Source organism: Sphaeramia orbicularis, chromosome 13, assembly GCF_902148855.1.
Source record: "Sphaeramia orbicularis chromosome 13, fSphaOr1.1, whole genome shotgun sequence".
Taxonomy (NCBI): Eukaryota; Metazoa; Chordata; class Actinopteri; order Kurtiformes; family Apogonidae; genus Sphaeramia; species Sphaeramia orbicularis.
In genome coordinates, this window is record NC_043969.1 from 17,780,378 (window position 1) to 17,805,213 (window position 24,836).

Here is a 24,836-nt window from a genome sequence, read left to right on the forward strand (position 1 = left end):
TTTATTGTTGAGCAGAGGACACGGTCAAAGAAACCAAACATCTACATTATACAGACAATAACGTATGCCTACAAAAGCTGTTTACTCTTTTGAAGCATTGCACATTTCTTTTTGAGCTATTTGCACTTGTCGAGACTCACTTTGTTCAGGACAAGGACGAGGCTGCAGGCATTTATGAGACTAAAGTTACATTACATATTGTCTAGACGACTTCATCATCGGGCTGTGGTGTTGTTCAAGTAGTAATAAGAGCTGGGAGGCAGGTGAGCAGCGCTCTAGTTATGGCTCCGTGCCATGTAGCTCTGCGGGGCCTGCATGTGCTGGGAACAACATTTGGCAGGGGCATTGAGTTAAAAGGAAATTGTTCTGATCCTATTTGGATCTACTTCTCAAGAGTTGAAACACATCCAATCATCTCAAGTCTGTGTTTTATATGACAAACCCCAGAAAGCTGTTACAAAATCATGCCTGAAGGGTGTGAATGATCGAGTGGATATACATGTCTACACGTGGATTCTGGCAGCATTTCTTACCTGTATCAGTGTGTCAACACTCCTGAGAAGGATTAATAGGATGTTGGGTCTGGGAAGTGAACCTTCAAAGTGTGAACTATGGTTTGTGAAGATCAATACTTCATGACTGACAACAGATTAGATGCTGCAACTTAGAAAACCCATGACCCCTCCTGACATGATTTGATAGTACTCATCTGTAGGAGTGTAAGAAAATATTGGTTCCACAATATATTGTGATATTTCATTTTACGATACTGTATCGATATCAAAAAGCATTGTATTGATTTTTTTAGTTATTTATTCAAATGCTGACATGGCAGTGGTTCATTACCTCCGCCAAGGAGGTTATGTTTTTGCCAGGGTTTGTTTGTTTGTCTGTTTGTTTGTTTGTTTGTTTGTCTGTCCGTTAGTGTGCAACATAACTCAAAAAGTTATGGAGAGATTTGGATGAAATTTTCAGGGTTTGTTGGAAATTGGATAAGGAAGAAATGATTAAATTTTGGTGGTGATTGGGGGTGGGGGGGCCCACGGGGGGGGCCACTGATCAGCCTTGGCGGAGGTCTGCGCTCTCCGAGTGCTTCTAGTTTTGTTTTGTTTTTTTGATTTTCCTCTTTTTTTTAAATTTATATATCCATGTCGGTATTTTGCTCTGTTTGTATACGACAAAAGTAATATTGTCATAGTCAATGTTGGGGAGCAATGGAATACATGTAATGGCATTACGTATTAAGAATACAAAATACGAGTAACTGTATTCTGTTACAGTTACAATTTTAATACATGGTAATCAGAATACAGTTATATTTTTTTTAAAATTTATGGATTACTTTCCCTTATTTTCTATCATTTCACAAATCTAGTTTCCCACGCATTTCCCATAATGCCTTGATACAATATACAACACAAATATTCTGATGATTATTGTTGCAAGTTGTGGGAACAAGTCAGTCCGTCAGGTCCAGGTTAGGGATGCTCCGATCCGATGTTTGCATCAGGGATCAGCCCCAGTACAGAATTAAAATCTAGATCGGTTATCAGTGATAATGGATATTCCATTCAGAGCCCTACCTCTTTTGTAGCTCTGTCACCGCTGGCATTAGGGAGCTGAGAACAATATCTGTGTTGAATCTGTGTCCACAGTCATTATCTGAACTCACACTGTCTAAAAGATGAAGACCAGGCATCCTTTGTCTTTGTCTGGTTGTCTATCTTCTCCTTGAATGTCCACTATAAATGTCTCTTCTGTCTTCCTTCCGTCTGTGATTGTCTCTGTATCCCTCTGTTTCCACACACTCCCTGCTGTCTCCCTCATCTCCGTGTTGGACCTGTGTCCCTCTGTTTCCCGTGTCCGTCTCCCTCACCTCCTATTTCTCCATTGCTCTCTTTAAAAAGTTTTTCTGAAGGTTCATCATACCTTGAATTGTTGGAGTCTGTGTCCATAATCATCTTTAAGACTTCTGAAACTGCCCATGTTTCCTATGTAGCCAGCATTCCCCCATTTAAAGTGAATGGTTCTGTATATGTTGCTATGGGGTACTGGTAATCCCAGTTGGAAAACTCACAACCGGTCCTTCATTTATCCGGAAAAAGCTGCTTTGTTAATTTTTGGACTAAGGAAAGTAATTCACATGATAGCAGGGAAAGAGTTAAGAACCTGCCAGTGATGCTTGAGCCTGAGATTGAGAAAGTTGAAAAATCTGCTTGAGCAGGTCACTGACACTGAGTGATGTGTGACTTATGCCACAACACAGCAAAATCTCCAAATGTGAAATATGCCCCCTCTCTATGTGTTACTGAGCAGGCACCAATCAATCCAAGGGCATAACACAGTCTGAGCAGAATGGTATTCTGTTAGAATATTTGGTTTACTAAGCTTACGAAGCTATTGGTTTATTCAGCTGCTTTTTATTGGATGTTAAATTTCTATTTGCATTAAAGCGTTACAATCAGGCATTTTCTGTTTATTTTGAATGCCTCTTTGTGTCTTTTTGTATGACCAGACAAAACACCAATAACTAGCTTTGGGTTATACTAGCACAGCACATGTTAATATGCTGCTTATGAGGCTTAGACCTAATACATTCAGCCAGCTCTAAAACAGAACACACAAGAATAATTCTGTTTATAACATAGTAAGCATGGTGTGATTTGCTACATTTATATGGTATTAAATTCAAGAAAATGTGAAAGTAATCCAAGTATTCTGATTACAATACTCAGATTGAGTAATGTAACAGATTACAGTACAGATTACTTTTTTGGGCATGTACTCTGTAATCTTTAATGGAATACATTTCAAAAGTAACCCTCTCAACACTGGTTGTAGTGATATTGCAGGTCATGCATGTAGATTTTGAAATCGGTAACACTCTTTTGTTAAATAATGGTTGTTTCAAGCATCCTAAAAGCACTTTTAACTGTCTGAAAGAGACAGATGTTAGTTACTTTGTTGGGATTGCACAAAAAGTAATGTTATGATGTTGGATGATCCAGGAACTGTACACTGCATTCTTGTCACAAACAATAGAATATGAACATTTGAGCAGGCTCTTAAACTGCAATATCTGTAAAACATAATTTCATTTATTTATTTATTTATTACTGGTAAAGCTGCATGTTAAAACTTACAGAGGAAATTTTTGTGATACAGCATTAGAACTTGTTCTGTTCAAATTAAAATTTGTTTAGTATTTGTGCATATTTCTGGTGTAGTTGAATTTGTCCAGAAAATAATCTTTAGAATAAGAAACATAACAAAAAATATATCGCTTGTTAAGAGTATTGTGATATATTGCGATATATCATGTTGTGATCCTAGTATTGTGATTTGTTTTGTTTTGCCAGATTTTTAATAATATACACCCTATGTCTTTAGATAGGATATGGGCAATAAATACATGAACTGTTTTTGGATTGTACTGTTTCATTCTTGTCTGAACTAATATGCAAGTTTTTATTCATCCAAATTAACAATAATCTGTTAACTCTTTAAAACCTGACGTGTCATCACTGACTCACCCTGTGCATATGCGGTTTGGATGGCTGCACCTCTTTCACTGTTTGTCAGGAGTGTAACGGTACAGAAACCCAGCCTCTGTGCTTCTGTTATACACTCTGTTGTCATGTTTACCCGCCTTATCGGCAGCTCGACCTCAGAATAAAGTGTTTTTGGGTTTTTTTTGTGCTGCTGCTAATGTATATAGAGGAAACCCTGCACATGGGTTCTGCTTGCGACCACCCCACTTCCAGAGTATTTGCATTGTACATGTATTAGTTCTGTACACCTCCGTATTGTATCAAAGGCCCTGAACGGAAACACTTTGGTACAAAGGAGTGCACCATTACGCTCCTACTGTTTGCGTAATTGGAAAAATTCCAATGGTTTCTGAAACATGATATGTTGCGCTTTATAGGTTTTAATTGGTCATTATTGTAATTTCACTCATGCCTGTACTAGAGGCTGGAGGAGGAGCTGTTTTAGCAGAATTAGAAGATGAAGTAAATTGTAAATGACTGCTAGATGTTGAAAGATCTGGGGGAAAAAGTGCACTCACAGCATATTTTTTAACTGTTTTATAGTCAAAATGAGAAAAAAAAAAGTCCATGCGGCCCATTTTAGGCTTAGGGTTTAAAGGGTTCAAATATATGTTGCTGTATTATTTGTTTGCATCGAGTGTTCACATTATGGATTGTACTATACTGTATACTGTGGTTTTGGAAATTCATTAAAGAGTAGGAGCAGCTATAAAATGAGACCAAGCACTTAAATCCTGTATGGACACAATGCACTCCCTCGTACATATCCATATGATGGCAACTCTTATGACAGTACAGTCTTCCAGTTTGTCATTAAAAGTTCAGTAGGCAGACAGACGATGGTGAAAATTACTTCTGACAATAGACGTGCATGGGCTAGAGTTTCTAGTCACGGCTCGATATGAACAATGGGATAAAAGATGGAGAGGAGGGAGAGAGTGAGATGGAAATGAAGGGAGACAGAGATGCAATGAAAATGAGACCTGAGTGTGTGTGTGTGTGTGTGTGTGCGCGCGCGCGTGTGTGTGTGTATGTGAGTGTGTGTGTGTGCACTAATCATTCAGTGCTGCATTGTCTTCTACTGACAGTAATGCTGCACGATGGACAGTAAGGGGCGAGATAGATGTTCTCCTCCCCCCTTTTCTTTCTTTCTTTCTTTCTTTCTTTCTTTCTTTCTTTCTTTCTTTCTTTCTTTCTTTCGCCCTGTCTTTCTTTCTTTCGCCCTTTCTTCTTTATTTCAGGAAGTGAACCCAGGGTTGCCATCACCATCTGCTCTGGCACTGCAGTGGAGGTGAAAGCATGACTAGTGTGGATGTGTTTGCCTCTAAGTTTGTACACACACACACACACACACACACACACCACACACACACACACACACATACACATACACACACACACACACACACACATAGACAGGTTGCATGAAGGGTAGGTCTGTTTAACTATTTATCATCTTTGTAGGAAAATGTTACATCTTAAAGGAGACATGTGTCAAATTGAAACTGCAAAAATTGGGACAAATGACAGAGGGGATGAAACCTGCTCAAAAGGAGAGGACAAATTCAACACTCTTCTCACCATGGAGCGTGCATGTGTGAGCCCATGTTAAGATAAACCTCCCACATGCTGGTGATATTAGCAAAAAGGACTGTGGTGTAACTGCTGCCATTACTCTCATTTCCATCCCAGATGTCCTGTTCTGTTAAGGTCTTCTGGCTCCCAGTTAAAGAAAAACATATGATTCTTCAATGTGTTTGTTTAAGTTCAATTCACCTTCTTTTTTAAGCCAAACAAACCAGTTAAAATCTGCAAAACACTCTGATGCATTTAGAAAAGCTCGTTTCATACTTGACATTTTCAGTAAATATCAGCGTCATGACTATTGATTGCTCGACTGTTTTAATATTTGGTCTACATGTGCCCTCTGCGAGCCCAACTGAACAGAAATCAGTTAAATTTTTAATAAATTCTGACCACAGTGGTGGAGAGCAGATCAGTTGATTCGTGGTTTGTGCATGTGCAGAGGTGGGGGGTGGGTGGTAGTTGCGTTACTGTTCATCTGAATGCAGTTACAAGGTACTGGATTATGCTGGATTTATGGGCCCACACATTGCATTTTATCTAACAGACAAAAAATATTCCAAGGCTATTCTTTGAAACTGTTAAAAAAAAAAAAAAGAAGAAGTCAAGACTAGCGTCACACTGATACACTGTAGTGAGAGATCATTCAATTGATAACGATTTCCTTTACTTTCAGAGTTGGAAAGCAACTCCCTAAACAACATTTGCATCAGTCAATCAGTCGGAGAAGTGAAAGGAGATCCACAGAAGAGAGCAGGAGTAGATTGCAATGATGATGGTGAATGGTTTCAGATATGCAGGGTGTATTATTTACGTGTATAGACTTAGCCACCGGGGTTTAACTTACTCCCTGTGTCTGTTTCCATCAGTGTTTGTTGTGATAACGAACTTGGCAGCACTTGAAATGAGAAAGAGCAGCTGTGATTTTGTGTTGGGATAATTCTACATGGTTTCTTGTGAAGTGAGATGTGTATGACTACAGACAACCAAGAGAAGTGTAATTGATAGAGTGAGGCATTATAAGAGGAATGAAACTGTGCTTGACTTAATATCAAATCTATTAATAAATCAGTGGTGTATGTATGTGTGAGTCTGTACAAACCCCCACAGAAATGTTTGAAGCATTAACATCCTGTGTTTAGTTTTGTACGTGAGCTGCTTTTTAATGGTTCTTGCTCTTCCTCATCCTCTGTTAAGCTCTAACCTTTTACTCTGAGACACAATAAGGTGCTAGAATGCCCTGTTGCACCAGTTAAAGGATCATGCCCTCATGTCAGCTGTATTTCTGTCACTGTGACTGTTTTCTGTTTGGTCTCGATTGGCCATTGTATAGTTCAGGATATGTGACTTTCAAATCAGTCGTAGCACTGCTGCATGGCTTAAACTCTCTCTGCACATGTTTTAATGTAGGTTTATGTGACCACATTTGGTTTCTGATTTGAAATTACTCAGACTGTTATCGGTGCTCAGGCTGGATACCAAACTTTTGCAGTTTCTTAGATTAAATATAAAACAAGTGGTGCCAGGCACAACAAACCCCGCCCCTTGCACCTATTAGAATTTATTTTGGCATCATTCCAGCTGATGTCATCATGTTTATGGGTGTGCTGGTGTCAGCATATCAATTGCCTCTATATATTTGCCAAGTTTGAAGTAAATGGGAGAGAAAAAAGAGTTAAAAAAAATGCAGAAAAAAATTTAACTTTGACCTACTTTTCCCAAAATGTAACCACATCTATTCTACATCACTGGCAATCTATAAACTTGATTTGGTATGAATTCAACCAATAGTTTTGCTGCTACAGACATTTGAAATTCCGCCCAATTAAAAGTAAATGGGAAAAAAGAGACTTAAAAAATTCATAAAAAATGTAACTTTATCTACTGTTCCCGAAATGTAACCACATCTGTTCTGGATAACTGGCAATCTATAAACCAAATTTGATATGATTCCAACCAATAGTTTTGCTGCTAGAGTGTTAACAAACAAATGGAACCAAAAACAATACCCCTTGCCTACCCTTCAGGGGCTGGGGTAATAGTAGCTCAATATTAAATGCCATATTTCATTACCTTAAGGCAAGGCAAGGCAAGTTTATTTGTATAGCACATTTCAGCAACAAGGCAATTCAAGGTGCTTCACACAGGACATTGAAATAAAAGAAACGAAAAGAAACACATTTAAAACATTATAAAAGAAACATGTAAAAGGTGATTAATAAAACAACACATAAAATCAAAAAAAAAAAAAAAAAAAGAATAAAATAAAATAAAAATAAAAACACACACATATTAAAGTAAGAGTTGCAGTGCAGAGTTTCAAAGAGAATATAAAATTTAAAAAGTCAAAAGCCTTTTAGTCAAAGGCAGCAGTGAACAGGTGAGTCTTTAACCTTGACTTAAAAGAACTCAGACTCTCAGCAGACCTGATATTTTCTGGTAGTGTGTTCCAGATATATGGAGCATAGAAACTGAACGCTGATTCTCCATGTTTAGTTCTGACTTTGGGAACACAGAGCAGACCTGCACCAGATGACCTGAGTGGTCTGGATGGTTCATACTGGACTAGAAGGTCTCTGATGTATTTTGGGCCTGAACCATTCAGTGCTTTATATGCTTGTAAGATAATTTTGAAGTCTATTCTCTGAGAGACAGGGAGCCAGTGTAGAGACCTCAGAACCTTAAGAGTAAATATCATCTGTGCTAGTACATGCACCATGCTCACATGGCTTTTACAGATTTTTATCATCCCCATATTAGATGCATGGGGTAAAATCATTTATAAAAGTATAGAAGTGGTGTCTGTTTTGTCTGTTAGTCTCTCATTTGGTTTGAGCTGTTGTGGCAAGTACATTTTCTCTATGTTTTGTTGACTCAAAGTGCCAGATGCTATGTTCTTTATGTGGTGTAACTCAGTGAAACCTGGCTAACATCATTAGTACTCCAATAGTGATTTTGTTGGAGCCAGATGGGTTTTGCATCCTCCTCTTTTAGTATTATAAAGCAGCATTGAGTGGAACAATACCACAAAATTAAACCATTAAACAAAAGATTAAGGACAACATTTTTTGTTGTTGTGAAACTTTTTTGTGCATGTAAAAGTGTGAGTGAGTTTGCACTTTAATGTGTCATATAATTTCAATTTTGTACAAATTGCTCCTAATTTTTGCAGTAAAAATAACATTACTTTTTACAAAGCAGTAAATGCCATGGTGCATCCTGATTAGTGAGTGAGATTAGACTCAAAGTGTCTGAGCAAAGCTTTGAGTTTGTAAACCAACAGAGAGGCATGTTAGCTCTTAGCCACCTGCTGTCTCATCTCAGACTGAACCCACTGAAGTGCTCCCTTAAATCCATACAGGCTTATCAGGCATTATTTAGATACACAAACACATGCTGCATATGCAAACACCCACACACATACATGTATACATCACTCCTCCTTTGTAATTTCTCTGTTTTCACATATTTTCTTTTCTGTGTGTGTCCATCACGATTTGTAGGTGTGTGGTCTTCTTCCTACGTTCAGTTAACCTTGCTGATTTGGTTTATTTTTTTCTGTAGGACAGAAGGGGAGAGAAAGAGAGAGAGAGAGAGAGAGAGAGAGAGAGAGCGAAACTGCCGCAGATGTGGGAGATAGGAGGCGTTTAGTGGGTTACAGAAGTCAGGCCAGAATCCAACCTGCAGTATAAAAATACAGACACACTGACACACATTTATCTCAAGATAGTAATGCACTCACTCACTCCCTTTGAAGCTGACTGACTTTGAAAGAGTTTGTAGAAATCCATGGAACATGGTTTCACTGAAATCATGACTGAAATATAGGGCTGATCGATCTCACAATTTGAGCCTTTGATTATGATTGATCTGAATTCATATGATTTACTTTTCACAGGTTCGTACAGATCAGATCTTTAAATTAATGATAACAGCTCTCTCCAATATTGTATTCCTTGTAACATTCATTTTAAATGGCCTGTTTGTCAGGGTAATTGTGATATTTTGCAGAGAGCATTACACTAAACTATGTGCTTGTAGCATTAGTGTTACTAGCACAGATCACTAGTTTATAAAACTAGTGATCTAGTTTTGAACTAGTTTTTAAAAATATGATCCAAAAATGCTATCAGACAGTTTAAGCCTGAAGAAACCAGAGAAAACAAAAGGAAACCATACTGTATCATGATGCCATCCTTTTGCCAGAACACCGAGCCCCTCTGAAAAGTAAGAAAAAACAATTAGAAACATTTGGCTGTTTTATGCATGCTTGAAGCATTCATTTTAAGGCTCCTTTTCAACCAGTGATGTTCTTTAGACACTGCTAGAGCTAAAACACTAATTGATTCTTAGTTCTAATTATATCTAAAATTTCAACATTTCCTTTTGTAAGAAAAACAACTTTCTCTTTGCATATAGAGAAAATTTTTTTAGTTTTTTTCTGTATTTTGGCCCTTTAAATGTAGCCCTGCACATATCAGGGTTTGTTCAACTCTGTGTCCATATGTATATGTAAGTGTGTGAACTTTACTTAATCTGTAAGGATGTATGTGACTATGCTCCCAGTATAGAGTATGTTCGGATATTCACTGGGGAAATTAGGCTGGTTGACTTATCTTTTGGTTGTGACAGTCCTCTGTGTCTAAATTGGTGGCCAGGGGATTTGGCCCTATTACATGCCCCTTTGCATATATGTATGAGTGTGCATGCTTGTACCATGTACTGTATGTTGTGTATACTATTTGTCTAAATTAAAAACAAAAATTGTGTAAGCGCTGCAGGCTTTTGGTTGAGCCATTTCACACACTGTTCATTTGAGAGGGCTGGTATCAGCTCAGATACTGTACGTTGCCTGCTGAGAACTTGCACCGTGTAGTGGTGTGAAAGGCCAGATTAGCCCCCACTGTAAAAGTGCCTATGTGGTGTGTGTCATGGTATAGAAAGGTGGCAGATGTTTTTCACAACGCTTTTTGTCAGCATGACATCATATATGATCTTAAAAAAGGAAGACACCAAGAGAGAAATGATGATGAATAAAGGAAGAAATTCTTTGTGGCTGCTGGTTGTGTTCCAAACCTCCGCACAACAAATACTCAACGGGCCTAACCAACAAATTATCTCTGCTGGTTACTATGGTAATCATGTCCTTGGCTCTGTTGTGCCGTCATTCAATTTGGATCACTTAAAATAACACACACATGCTTGTTTGACGTGCACATTTAGCAGCTGCAAAGGCAGACTTAATAAACTGATGTGCACTGAATAGTAAGGAAAAAAAGACTTAAAGCTGTTTTGGGTAACCTGTTGATTAGAAAAGAGGCTGTTATGATGTGATAAAAGCAGACTCATTACATAAAGTGCTTTTTATGTTATTAATGCTTGGTATGGGTATAGATCTTAGCAGGGACTCTGAGCTCACAGCAAGTAGTAAAAGCTTGATCAAAGTTTTGACATGGGTTCAAAGGGGTTTAAAGAGGATATTATATTGAACTGTGTGTAACATAACAAGCAGTGATTGTCACTGGTTTTCCATTACTTTGTCTTTGAACTGTGGCCGTGACCTTGGTTGTCCCCTGATAATATTATTTATAAATGTGACAGCTCTGCAGCTACAGTCCCAGCTCAAGTCCTTTGTCTCTTATATGACAGCAATTGACAATAATTCTGTGTGCATAGCTGTATAAAGTGTTTCAGTGGGCCTGTGCCAGCTAACTGATGAAGTCACAGCTGATTTATCAGACTTAGAAGAATAGTAATGTCATGCATTTGTCAGTGGTCTCATTTTTGCTCCTCTGATTTGATCCTGGTAGCATTGTGGAGCATTAACTGCTGATGTTCACGCTAATGGGAACAGGGTCATTCCTGTTCAAGTGTAAAGTTCTTTCATCTCTCTATCTGCATCACATTTTTAATTAAAAGAAGTGCCGGGGTGGGGTGTCCATGGTGTGGTGACAGAGTGATTCAGTTGAGGATGAGAGCCAAAACTAAAAGCATTGGTGTAGGCTTATATCCTCAGTTTTATTGAAAATAGTGCTAATGTCATTCTGGATGGGTACAGCGGGTGCTAACTCACATGAAGTGAAAAAGTTCATTTTTACTTTTCACTCATCCACCTCTATTTATTAATGCTACAGCTGTGTAATCGTTTCTCTTTAGAAAAATCTGTCCTCCCTTGGAACAATAGCCCCTCCTTAAAACCTCTTTACAAGGGTAATTAATCCTTCAGTACAGGAACAGTGCCACTGCAATTAGCATAAACAGTTCTAGTCTTAAAAAAAGCCTACTTGTGTCCACTTTGTTTTTAAAATTCACTGCGACATTTTCATGGTTTGTTGCTCACTCCCAGGCTGACAGCAGCGTGATGTTCCCTTAACACAGCAGGACAGCAGATGTGACTTACTAAGGCACAACAGGACAAACATCAGTCAATTTGGAACAAAATGTCTACCCTCACCTTCTTCTCTGTACCATTATTTAACAGGATAGTCATTCTAATGGTGTGAAGACACTGAATGACACCATGTTCACGTCAACATTTTAAAGGAGAAAAAAAAAAAAAAAAAAATAGGCTAAAAGATGATGTAAAGACAGAGCGATGAACTCACATCTTTCTGGCTCTTCTAAAATTAGTATTCTGTGTATTCCCTCTGTGTGTAAATATATGTTGTGTGTCTGGCTGTGTGTACTGCAGTCATTTCTATGTGTGTTTGTGTGTATGATTTGCAGGTCCCTCAGGGTCCATGAAATACAACCCAACAAACAACTGACATCCACTATGACATAGGACTCTTAAACACTGACACTGAGGTCATAGTCACCTGTTCAGGGATTCTCTCTCAAACTCACATGTAATTCTCTCTATATTTAGCTGTGTAAAAAAATAAGAGACCACTGAAAAACGATCACTTTCTCTGATTTTACCATTTATATGTATGTATTTGAGTAAAATGAACATTTCTGTTTTATCCTTTAAACTACCAACAACATTTCTCTCAAATTACAAATATTATATTGTTATTTAGAGCATGTATTTGGAGAACACAACACATGGTCAAAATAACAAAAAGATGCAGTGTTTTCAGACTTGAAATAATGCAAAGAAAACCAGTTCATGTCATTTCAAAACAACACAATACTAATGTTGTAACTTGGTAAAAGCTCATACATTAGTATTTGGTGGAATAACCCTGATTTTCAATGACAGCTTTCATGTGTCTTGGCTCTCCTCCATTCCTGTTGGATGACTTTATGCAGCTCCTGGTATAGAAAGTCAAGAAGCTCAGCAATGTTCCATGGCTGTGACCATCCATCTTCCTCCAGAAGTTTTCAAAGTGGGTTCAGGTCTGGAGATTGGGCTGGCCATGACAGGGTCTTCATCTGGTGGTCCATCATCCACACCTTTATTGACCTAGCTGAGGCCAGGAGCATTGTCCTGATAGAAAAACCAGTCCTCAGAGTTTGGGAACATTGTCAGAGCAGAAGTCCAGTAGTTTTCAGCAGTTATTTTTGGATTCCAGCTACTTTTGCTGTACTAATAGCACTGTTTTTGCCTATTGTAAGAAGATAGTGATGGACACAGTAGTGGTTTTTATACTTCTCCTTAAATAAGACATGGATCAGGTGCTTATTCAGTAGAATAAGGTGTGCTTGTGTTGGAATTCAACAGATGCAGGAATGGAATGGCTCTCATACATGCAGACATGCTGATTTCAGAGGAAACTGCAGTGGTCTCAATTTTTTCCAGAGCTGTATATAGCCTATATATTGTTTTTCTTTCTTTGTATTTTGTTGTCTCTTTTATTCCTTACTGATCTTGTGCATTATTGATGTTGCATTCTTAAGGTAGAGGAGTATGTGTTACTGTCTTGTCTCCTGAGCTCAGTGACTTTTATCCATATAGAAAATGACCTCAGTGTGGCCTTTACCTGATACCGCACTTCCTGCATAGAAAGCCATTGTAAAAGAAAAAAAAACACCCACACAGGCATTATTCACACCTACTACATTAATTTGCATTTAGCCCGACCTGTGAATGAAATGAGCACACCTCTATGTATGGATATTTGAAAACACTGAACATTATGAACATTTTTGACAGGAGGCTAAAGCATTCAGTTGACAATCTATCCAACATCCCATAGACCCTGAATTAGTTCTCTTCTTAGTTGCCCGCTGCTGTGGTCACGTTGACAAGGTCAGGATGTCCTGGTCATTTTGCTCGCAGCTCTGAAAGGCTGTCACTTCAGAAAGCCATCTGGATGAGGAGCATGTAATGGTACATCCTCTACCACCAAAGAAACTGCCTCGTCTGCCTTATATATGCATGTGTAGTGGAGAGTGGGTAGGTGAACTCTCTTCCTGTATGCGTGTGGTATCCATATGATGGCCATGTAATTGACTTCTGTCTCCATGGCGATGTGAATGACTGCAAAAGCTGTGAACAAGAGGCTATGCTGCGTGGGTTTGTCTAATGTGTGTGTGTGTGTGTGTGTGTGTGTGTGTGTGTGTGAGAGAGAGAGAGAGAAAGAGCTCTGACTTAGAAGAGGTTTGGTTTTTGGTTGTTACCCAGCACTAAAACATTGTATAGGTCTGTGGGTTATTTAGAGTTGTGTGTTCAAATCCTTTTCATTTATTGAATCCTGACATATTCTGTCTTTGGAAGCTGAGATACCAATTTAGGCTCACTCCGGTGCAAACATACAATAAAAAATGCATACAAACACATCCCATGAAAAAGACACAATGCATAAGGACACACACACGCAGTTGTGAACACTCACACGCTCTTTCAGAATGAACATCCAGATCAATAATAGCTATGAAGAGGGCGCAGATTAATGAAAGCATGGCTGAAATGTGCACAGGGTGATGAGTGAACACAGTCAAATTGGGATGAGTTACTGAGGATTACATGAATTGACAAAGAACAAAAAAGTATCCAGGCATACGCACCAGGCAAGGAACTCCCACAGTGAAGTCTATGATTGCTCTCCTTCTTTTCTTTCCACATCTGATATTTCATCTGCGTCAACATGAAAGTTGACAGTAAAATCAGGGTTTGGAAAATGTGACCTTTCGTTTCTACTGCACTAATGCAGTGCTACTTTTGATGGTGGAGGAAAAAGGAAGACATGGAGGAAACCCGTGTTCTATGTAATGCTGTGTATAATTTTAAACCCACTAAACATCATTAAAGTACTTTGTTTTACATCTCCATTACCTGAAGTGGGTGTGCCTCCTTAACCTTATTACATTTTATTGCAGCAAAGTGGGAAAATCTATTAGCTTCCTGTCTCTTCTTTGCATTGAGTCCCAGGGAAACTGCATCTATTATTAGGTTTATGATGTTGAAACTAAATCTTTGCATGGACTGATAAAAGACCCTACCTTACTGTCATGTCATAAACTCATGCCTTTCATTGAAAAGCATCAGTCTCATCTCCTACTGATCGCCTACGTGTGAAAGCTCGTAACCTCATAATCGACAGGTTTATTAGTCCTTCATTACTCAGAATGGCAAAGCTTTTAACATATTGGCCCTGTGGCAGTTTTTAGGAAAGGCAGTGATATACAGGGTGTCCATTTATTACAAAAGCAAATGAATAAACCTGGGATGTAACGATATGAAAATTTCATATCATGGTTATTGTGACCAAAATTATCACGGTTATCATTATTATCGTGGTATTGTTGAAACTGTGCTCAAAAAGTACAAATACACACACTGAAATAATTTAACCAAGTTGTATTCAGAAATAATAATAATAAAATAAAATAATTGGCACAATATCCCTTCTGTTGCAGAAACATTCAAATATTAACCCTTAGTGGTCTGAGCCTATTTTGTCCGTTTTTGAGTCCTTTTGATTTTGCCTTTATATGCTATATAAACAAATGTTTACAATACACGTTTGGTATCTGTTTTTTCAGCACAGCTTCATTTATATCATCTGTCTATTATTTTTTCACTTTAACCTACTATATCAACATAAAAGTACAAAAAACAAAAAAAATATAAAATCTGATTTGAAAAATGTATATAATTTATTGCATAAATAACACACAGCTGCTTAACGAACCTTTTCAAAGACTTTAAAAGTGAATATTGGTCCAAATATTAGGAATATACAATTAAAATTGTAATAAATTAAAACTATACTTAAATATTTGACATAAAAACAGATCTTTGCCTAGGTGTTTTCTATGGAAAAGTGCGGTAATCAAACACGGTTATCATGATAATTACAATTTAAACGTTAATACTAACCGTCTGCCATTTTACCGTGGTTTATCGTTATACCGGTAATCGTTACATCCCTACAATAGACAAATCTATGGAAATTATTACAAAATGAAAAGTAGATATTGAAGTTTTTTTTTTTTTGTCTCATTTAATACACTTTTATATGGGCAATGACCAGTTTTTTCCTCAGATGTTCTTGGTTGTAAACTCCTTCCTTCCTTTACCTAACACTGTCCCTGTCTCCATAAATTTCTTGTGAAATGCGCGACTTCACAGACATGACGGTGGATGTCTTCCATACTTAATCGTGTACTTTTACTGAGTCTGTTTATCTAATTTTGTTTCAATAAACCACATTGTGCCTGTTCTTGAGGAGTAGCCATTTTTAAGGGTTTATTTAACAGAGCCTGCTTCATCATCAGGGTACCTTACACACACAGATGCAATGTGATTAAAAACTGTGATAACCACTGAGTACACAGAACAAATTTGATAAACACATCTTATCAACTGCTTTTGTAATATATTTTTCAAATTGTAAAGAGTCTTTGTGGACACCTTGTATATCACTGTGCAGAAGCCTAACTGTGTTGTTTGTGCAGGGTTGAAATGAGCATACACACCTAACATCCGTCTCTTATATACAAGAAGAAAATACAGGAAATATATGCAGAGCCTTAAAGGACAGACAAAATATTAAACTAAATATGTTCTGAAGGTTAAAGTGACAAAACAGTTAGAAACTGCTGTCATGTGTTGAATGAAACTGGTATGATCTGGTGTCTGAACAGATAAATATCATTACCATAAAAATAATTGCGCTGAAACTCCACATTTTATTTGGATTTTGCTAAAATACTTAGTTGCCACATTGTAAAAGGATACAGCACCAAAGCTTACATTAGAGTTGTTTTCTATATTAAATGATTCGCTGTTTGGTCTATAAAATGCCAGAGAATATGTATTTGGCAGAGGCTTTTTTCCAACGCGACTTACAGGGAAAACCAAAATTAAAAACCAAAAAATAAAATAAAATAAAATACAAGAATAGATTAAAGACATAAAGCAGCTGTACAATTAAAAACAGTGTTGTACAGAAGATTAAAAAGCAACATTATAGACTGAAAATACAAGAATAGATTAAGAAGACATAAAAACAGCTGAACAATTAAAACAGTGAAATAAAAATGCCAAGTAAAACAACAGAATAAACATAATAATACATTGAAAATGGAATGTGTGAAAAATAAATATTAAAATATTAAATAAAGATAATGTGTTTCCTAAAGCTCAAGATGACGTCATGTCTTGTTTGTCATGAAACCAAAGATTAATAGTTTATTGTCACAGATGTGAAAGAAACTCCAAAATATTCACATTTAACCCTCAAACACCTAAACAGCTGCTGCCAACCAAAAGTTGCCAAATCTAAAATGTTTTTATAAGTTTTTAACCACTGATCCTGTCATGACATTGAAATAATCAGCATAATAGTAATCATAATAATCAACGCAGCATCAGATAAGACCCATTTGGATGTTCAGGCTCCGTATCAAACAAGGAAACACTGTCATCTTCAGCAACATTGATTCCCTATTAAAGCTCAAGTAGTCTGACAAATGGCAGTTGTTAAAGACATCTCTTAATGTTTGGTTAATGGTGTATTAAGTCACTGTTGCTCCAGTTTTCTCTGCTTCAATATAATAACCTTTGAATTTACTCTGAGCGTCTATGAACATCTACATGGTCAGTGAATTATCTCTGGGAAAATATAAGATTTTGGCTGAAAGATGCCAAATGCAGAGTATAACGGTGATAAATCACTTATGAAATATTTGATATAAAGAAAAAAATCATTTTGAAGTCAACACAAAAGTAGTTCTAGGTCTTTAAGTGTTAAGAGGATGGAACTGGAGAAGTCTGACTTATTTCTCAATATAAATACACACAGAACATTTATGGAAATAGTTGGTGATAACAAATTGATAAATTAAGTAATGACTGAAGTTTAATATTACAGTGTTTTATTTACCTTTAGGCTAAAAGGCTACTTTCATGTTTACACTTTTACAGATTAAATAATGCATTTTCATGACAGGCTCGATGCTCTTTGTGCACATGTATATCCCTCCATCCTCCATTCTCTCGTGCACTGCATGATAATGTGAGTGGAGCTCCTTTTTCTTTAGGAAATCTGATTAAGTCTATACATCTGCATGCACACACACGTGTACGCTTTGCTAATTGTGGCTCTATAAATGACCCCTGTTTCTGTAGCCCCACTTTTTTCTTTATCACCATATTCTTTTCTTTTTTTTCCCCTGTAGTTTATGTTTGTAAAGGTTAATATGTGAACGTGTACCATAACATACAGTAAAGTCTGAGAGAAAAGTTGCATTTAAAGACACAAAAAGGTCTCCCAATGGCATTTACATTATTAATGATGTGGTTTTGCTTATGATAAAGAAAATTTAACATTCATTAAAGCTTAGCCAGCAGCTTGCTATTAAATATATATGTGCATCACTTAACAAGCTGTTTCTAGATGACACCTAATTTGGTCATTTGGTCATTCTTGAATTTAATAAACATCTGGCAAACACAAGCACACAGTGACTTCTGTCCACATAACACTGTATTCCTGCTTGTATCTAAAGTTATGCCCATTATTTACTGATAATGGCAATTATATGTAGTGGTTTTAACAGGGAGAAAGTTGAAATAATACATTTTAACTATGAAATGTGACTAACTGTGTTGCTGAAAAAGCAAAAAAAGAAACAAGTTCGATCTGTTATTGTTGCAATTTATCATTTTTTAAAAAGAACTACAATCTTCTGTCATTTGATCCTTTTTTAGACTTATTCAAGTGAAATTAATGAGAGTAGCCGTTTATAGAAGATAAAAGTAGGACAAAGGTAGTAGTTCATCTATTCTGTGGATCCTAGCAAGGTTAGTACATGTATGACGGTGTCTGATACATAGTCAAAAACCATTTGAAAAAAAAAAGGGTACAGTCTCACTTTGTAAGTTATGATGATGAGATATCAGGCTTTGACTCTAAAATTTGAGAAATTAATTCCATTATCTTGTTGAAGACATTAGTTTCCATTTAATTGTGTACATGAGCCTTTCAATAGCTATGCAGGATGAGAAGGAACATGTATTTTAGAACTTTAGACCAACATAAGTGCTGATCCAGACACATGTCAACAGCCACATTATCCCTTTGAACATCATTCCTTACATTAGTACCATTACATTATGGTACCTAACAAAGCAGGTACACCCACTGTTCATGCAGAGGTGGACCTTACAGACCCTGAAGACCACATTGGACCTGAGAATGTTGCCTCACTGTCCTCACTGTAACTGTTGCTGTCACTGTCTCGTAATGTGTGTGGAAATTACCAAAAATAGTCACTTGCCCGATAAAGGGTCAAGACAGCACATATATTCTTTAACCTTTAAAGAGCTAGTACTCTTTTGTGGCAACTTCCAAATGAATGTTTCTCTACATTTAACCTTATTTAAGTGATTTATCTCTGTTTCTTAAAATATTATTCTCTGCATTTTGTATTTCTCAGTGAAAATCAGATATTTTCTGAATGATCCCATAGATGTTCATAAAAGCTTAGAGTATATTCAAAGGTTATTACACCAAAGCAGAGAAAACTGAAGTAAAAGGGGGATTTTTCCAGTGAAATATATCAATAACAGCATAAAAGGACGTGTCTACAACCACTGTCATTTGTGGGCCTATATGGGTTTTGTTAGTGAATCAATTTTACTGAAGAGTCCAACATTTACATGTTCATTACAGAGCCTCTAAACGTCCAAATGGGTCATATCTGATGACAATGAAAATGTAATAAACTGCATTTTAAGTGAATTATTGATTTAATTATAATTTAAATAATTTATTATAATATTATTATATTGATAATGGTTCAAAACTCAGTAAACATTGTAGATCAGTAGATGCTTTTGGTCACTGGTGACTGTTTAGAGATTGAAGGGTTAAAATAAAAACACACACTATCAGCGGAATCAGTGTCACATAATGTAGATAAAGAAAAAAAGTTAAAATTAAACCTCATAAACAAACAGATCTGTGTCATTGTGTTACTGAGGACATAAACGGAGGCTGATGGTTAAACTGATCTTACTCTTGGAATGATTTTTGTGTTAAACAGCTTATAAAATAAAACACAGAGACAGAAGGAAAGTTATTTCTGAAGGCGACAGCATGGCTCCGTATAGGTGAGGCGTTGGAGCTGCTGCAGTGTGATGGTGCATGGCCCAGCGAGCACTGATACTGTTTTGTGAATAATGTAGGATGAAGTGAGCAAGCAGGATTTTTGTTAGTATGGCCTTAGAATCTACACGATCCATACCCCAGCTCATATACTTGGCTGACAGAACACACAATGCCTTCTTATCCAAACCATCAGGTACATCGCTGCATATTTAGGAGGATTATGTATAAGACTGAATCTTACAAAGGTCATCTTGTTAGAATTCATTTAAGATTTGCTCCATTTCATTAACCTTTATTTACTTTGAAATTGAATCAAACAGCTGAAAACATTTGTTGATCCCTGAAGGAGATTAGTTTTTCACAGAGCAGCTGAGATTACACAGAGCTGGATTTATCTTTCTTTGATTAGTGGTGTAGTCTAAATGTCAAACAGTCACCCTGCTGTTTCCTGTCATATAAATATACGTTGCATCGATTATAATAATCCTTGTCTACCGTAAATATTTCTATAAAAGACACAGTTTTGCCAGATAAATTAATAGTAAAAAGATTTGAATGTCATAAAAGCAAGCCAACAGAGGACTTTAAGGTCTTTACTATATGTAAAATGTATATCCATGTATTTTAACTGTGTCTCAGTATAGAAATAGTAACTTGTTTTATGTCCTTTTGTGTGTGTGTGTAAAAAGGCTTAACTGAACCCTGAAGAACTGCAGATCATCCCTTTTCTGACAGCTAAAACAATAATGAGAGACCTTGTGTTATAATGCGGTTTTAGTTCTAAGTGTAAAAATATCACACATTAGTTTGATGAATTAAGTTTCATTTATTAGTGACATAAAAGAATACAGTGATATCAACCATAAAACAGCAATAAGTAATAATAATAATACGCCATGAGCTCACCAGTGTTACTACTCCTCTGAAAGAGTCTGCTTGTATATTATACTTTTTATGGTCTACAGCAGTTTTATGGCCTTTATTAAATGGCAGTTATTTAACTTGTGTGTAATTGTATCACACACTTTGTATGCTTTTGTATGTAGTAGAACATGAATGTGTGTAAACGGATGTGTTAGTGAGTGTTTTCAGACATGCCTCTGTAGATTTTCTGCACATCTTTGTCTGTGCCTGCGCTTGTATCCATTCTTGTGTTATGTGTGTGTGTGTGTGTGTGTGTGCATGTGCATGCGTGTGTGTGTGCAGTGAAGTCCATGAAACTGTAATTTAGTGAAAATCCATCGAAGCGTTTCTTGTCTGCTGTTCTGTGGGATTTATTGATTGTGTCCCACACACCCCAACATACAGCGATGGCCAGAAAATCTGCTGGCGCCGGCTTTTCCCTGCTTCCCACGAGTGCACTTAATTCAATCTCTGCACTTGTGTGTGAGAATGTGTATGTGTTAATACATTGTTTGTTACAAGTGAGTGTGTAGCTTGTAAAAGCAAGTGCAAGTCTCACTGAATTACACAACATCTGGTGTTTGTGTCTGCTAATGTGCACGCATCTCAGTGATTATACATCTTCAGCTCAGTTCAGGTGTTTGTGCCTCGGTGTGTTTCTGTAAGTGTGTTTTCATATCGATGTAGTTCAAACTTAATTACAGCTTCAGAACAGAAAGGCAATACTACAGCCTATCTCACAAAAATTTACCCCCGTAATCTGAATGACTTCTCAAAATAACCTGCTTTAATTTGCAGGCTTTAGGTACAGCTGTGTGTCTTCTCAGGAGCAAGATATTAAAGTCTGGAAAAAACACTCCACAATTAGACAAATTACAGTCATAATTGCAACATAAGCCTGTTCAATTCTATAGCTTCAAAAAGATGCAATTTAAAGGCACATTTAGGATAATATAGAATGATCAAATTGCAGAAATGAAGAAAAAAAAAACAAGACTTTTGTTGTCCGGTAAAGTTTTGGATTTAGTTACAGTGAACAGAAGTGATGTATGAAACATGAACAATTAAAAGCTTTTTTACTTAATTTACTTAAGTTTGTGTATGTTTGACTTGAAAAAAATACAGTTTAAATGAGTAATCTGGTAAATTTCCTTAACCCATAAAGATCCAGTGTTACTTTTGTAGTTGTTCCCATACAATTTTTTCTCTCTTTCTTAAGTGTTTTATCACCATTTATTATAATATTATCCTTTGAATTTTGCTTTTTAAAAAAGTGAATATCTTGTATTTTCCTATATTTAATTTACTGATCATATGGATGTTCATAAAAGCTCAGATTAAGGTTGAGGGTTATTATATCAGAAATAGACAAAACTGAAGAATTCATCAGCAAAGATATAAATAACTGAAAATAAACCAAGTGTGTCAATCAATTGTCATTTATCAAACTCCATTAGTTTTTACTGGTGAATCAATGTTGTAGAAGGTGATGGTGTTTCCATGGAAATTCGGAACCTCTGAACGTCCAAATGGGTCATATCTGATTACCATGAAAAGATGACAAACTGTATTTTATACCATTTATTTACATGCATTAATAATATTAGTTGCTCAACAGGTATTAAACATTTTAGATTGGTAGATGATTTTGGTTGCCAGTGGCTGTTTGGGTCTTTATGGGTTAAACAAAGAAGTATCTTCAAATTAAAATGAAAACATTGTCAAATTGTGCAGCCCTTGTCATGAAGAAGTTACTCAAAAGCAAATATTTTGTGCATAACAGAAGGGAATCCTGCTCTTAGATACAGCAAAGTTTTCCTTACTTTTTCTGTTCGGAGTCAGGTGTATATATAGCATCTGTTTTTCTTTAAGTGCACATCTACATTAGTTGCTGAATCCTAGAGTCTGTACTCTTAGTTGTTTCTGCAGGTTAGAATAATGAGATGAACTTCCACAGAAAACTGCGCCTGTTACTAAATGTGAGCTTCAGTCCTTTTTCCCACACAACCAACTGTGGTTTGGTTCGTGGAAAGAATGCGAATAAAGAAATTATTGTAATGTGTGTTTTTGTATGATTATCTTTTTCATTGTGTTCTCCCTGCAGAAGGAGATAAATCTTGACAGATGGTAGCCAATCATGAAATGAATTCAACACAAAACACAACTGAAACTGAACCTCACAGATACTAATTCCTGCATAGTTTCTTGCATAAAGAGATGGAGGATGAATTATTTCAAAGAGTGCAGACCTCACGCTTTGCTAAAGCCTCATCTACGAAGAAAAATAAAGCATTGTAACACATTCACAGCTGCAAAGTTGTTCTCCTTGTATTGACAGAAGTAATACATGCAAACAGACACATTAATAAAGCACCTTTCATAAATAAAGCATTGCATAACAGTTCCCATGCAACTGAATAAGAAGGAGATGGGGCTTTAAACCTATTTTTAGTCAACAAATATTCTTAAAAACCGATTAACCATAACCCTCAGCACTGATTTTATGTGTTTCTTAGCCCTAAACTGTGCATACATAGCTGTCTTAAACTGTGATAATATTTTCTGCATTTCATACCTTTTATTTTTTTTCACTGAATGAGTAAAACCCACCTATTCTGCCTGTCACTTGGATTCTGTAATGATGATATTCATTCAGCTTACATTACCATTTTCTTTGATATATAGTGCTTTATGCTTTCCTTTCACTACTGACACCTCTTTGTTTATCGAATCTTAATTATTTAGTGCTACAATAAGACATCTCTGGCAGATTCTCCTTTCATTTTTTGTATTGACAGACTGGATGGAAATTGTGCTTCTCTGATGAAATGGCCATGACCCACTAGGAAAAAATTATTATCTCTTAATAAATTATTAATTACCATGTGGGATTTATTGTCAGATGACCACTGAATCAACATTGTCTCCCTGCAGATGCATTAATTAGAACACTTTAACAGGAGGGGATGTCAGGAAGTGTGATCTCACACTATTACTGTCAAACTCATGCAAATTAAACCCCATTAAAGGACCTGATTACAATGTGCTTTGTGTACGAAATAAGTCATTATATATAGATTCTAGGTTATAAGACTGTCATTCCTGTGCACGGTGTGCAATATAAGAGCTCTGATTCACTTACAGCCACTTGTCAATTATGTCTATTTAGTTCCATTGAAAGCCATTATATAGATTGAGGTTTTTATTTCCACTGAGGCTGCATATGCTGACGATGTAAACACACTCATTATAGACTGAGGTCCACCCGAGTGTGTGAATATATTACTACTAAACACATAGAAATTCCTGTCAGGGTATATCACTGATATTAGTCACCAGAGCTTATATATACAATAAGGCATACACACATGCATATATTATGTATCAGTGTTCATGTGTTGGTTTCATGTATTTCATTGACATCTGTGGAAAATAAAACCTTCATGTGTAGCTTTTCATTTTAGTCTCAACCCCAAATCATATTTACTATGAAAATAAATAATTGCTCATCTCTGATTTTGGTAACATATGCGATTATGATTTTCCCCCTTTTGTGTTTGTGTGAACATGCCTATCCATTAATCCCCTGTATTGACTGAAAACTTAAATGGTGTGTTTAATGACCCATCAGGGTTAGTTACAGCTCCAGCCTGACAGAGGCATTCCCAGCATCAAATGCATCTTATTTATATCCTGTGTTTTGATGCCTGTCAAGTTTTCACATTAAAGGTTCAAAATCAGTCTTAGAAAATAGAGGAAGGAGGAGAATACATCTTCACAACCTCATCTTGCTCAAGGGCACGTTGGCAGTGCTTGTTCAGAAAGATAAGAGATTAGTTCCTCACCTGAGTCTTCCTGGCTGCTTTCCTGGACTTGAACCTCCAGTGACCACTTATCTGTATGTGTTGTCTGGATTCATCTCCTCGTGTCCTTTGGCAGCTCTCTGCAGCACAGCAGAAAGTCTCAACACAGAGGAACAAATCGACCTTGATGCAACAGAGATGCCGCTCAGGTGGTCACAGTAGGCAGACAGATCTTTGGACATCACACAGAACATTGTGCTTAGTTGTTTCAAATGCCATGGTTCGGCATTCTCCTCTCTCTCCTTGCTTCTCTCTGTGTCCTCCCTCCTAATTTGTAACTTTTAATTATGCACAATGCAAAGTCATTACTGTAAGCGGCTAAACACGCAGAAAAAGCCCAGTGGCCGCTGGTGTTCCACAGGCTTGTGTGTGTTTGTGTATGTGTATGAGGGATTTCAACACAGCAGAGTAAGATCTAAATTCATCTGATA

The 24,836-nt window shown here is 36.7% G+C and overlaps 1 protein-coding gene and 1 long non-coding RNA gene across 3 annotated transcripts in view; both read left to right on the top strand.

Moving 5' to 3' along the window:
* The window catches only part of kcnab1a (potassium voltage-gated channel subfamily A regulatory beta subunit 1a), a 144,512-nt gene that overhangs the window by 39,454 nt on the left and 80,222 nt on the right, over nucleotides 1–24,836 (top strand). The gene's annotated exons all lie outside the window — the stretch shown is intronic.
* Nucleotides 2,157–24,508, top strand: LOC115431646 (uncharacterized). Its single transcript, XR_003937123.1, has 3 exons — nucleotides 2,157–2,837; nucleotides 16,674–16,683; nucleotides 24,497–24,508. It is a non-coding gene; the product is annotated as an uncharacterized LOC115431646 (long non-coding RNA).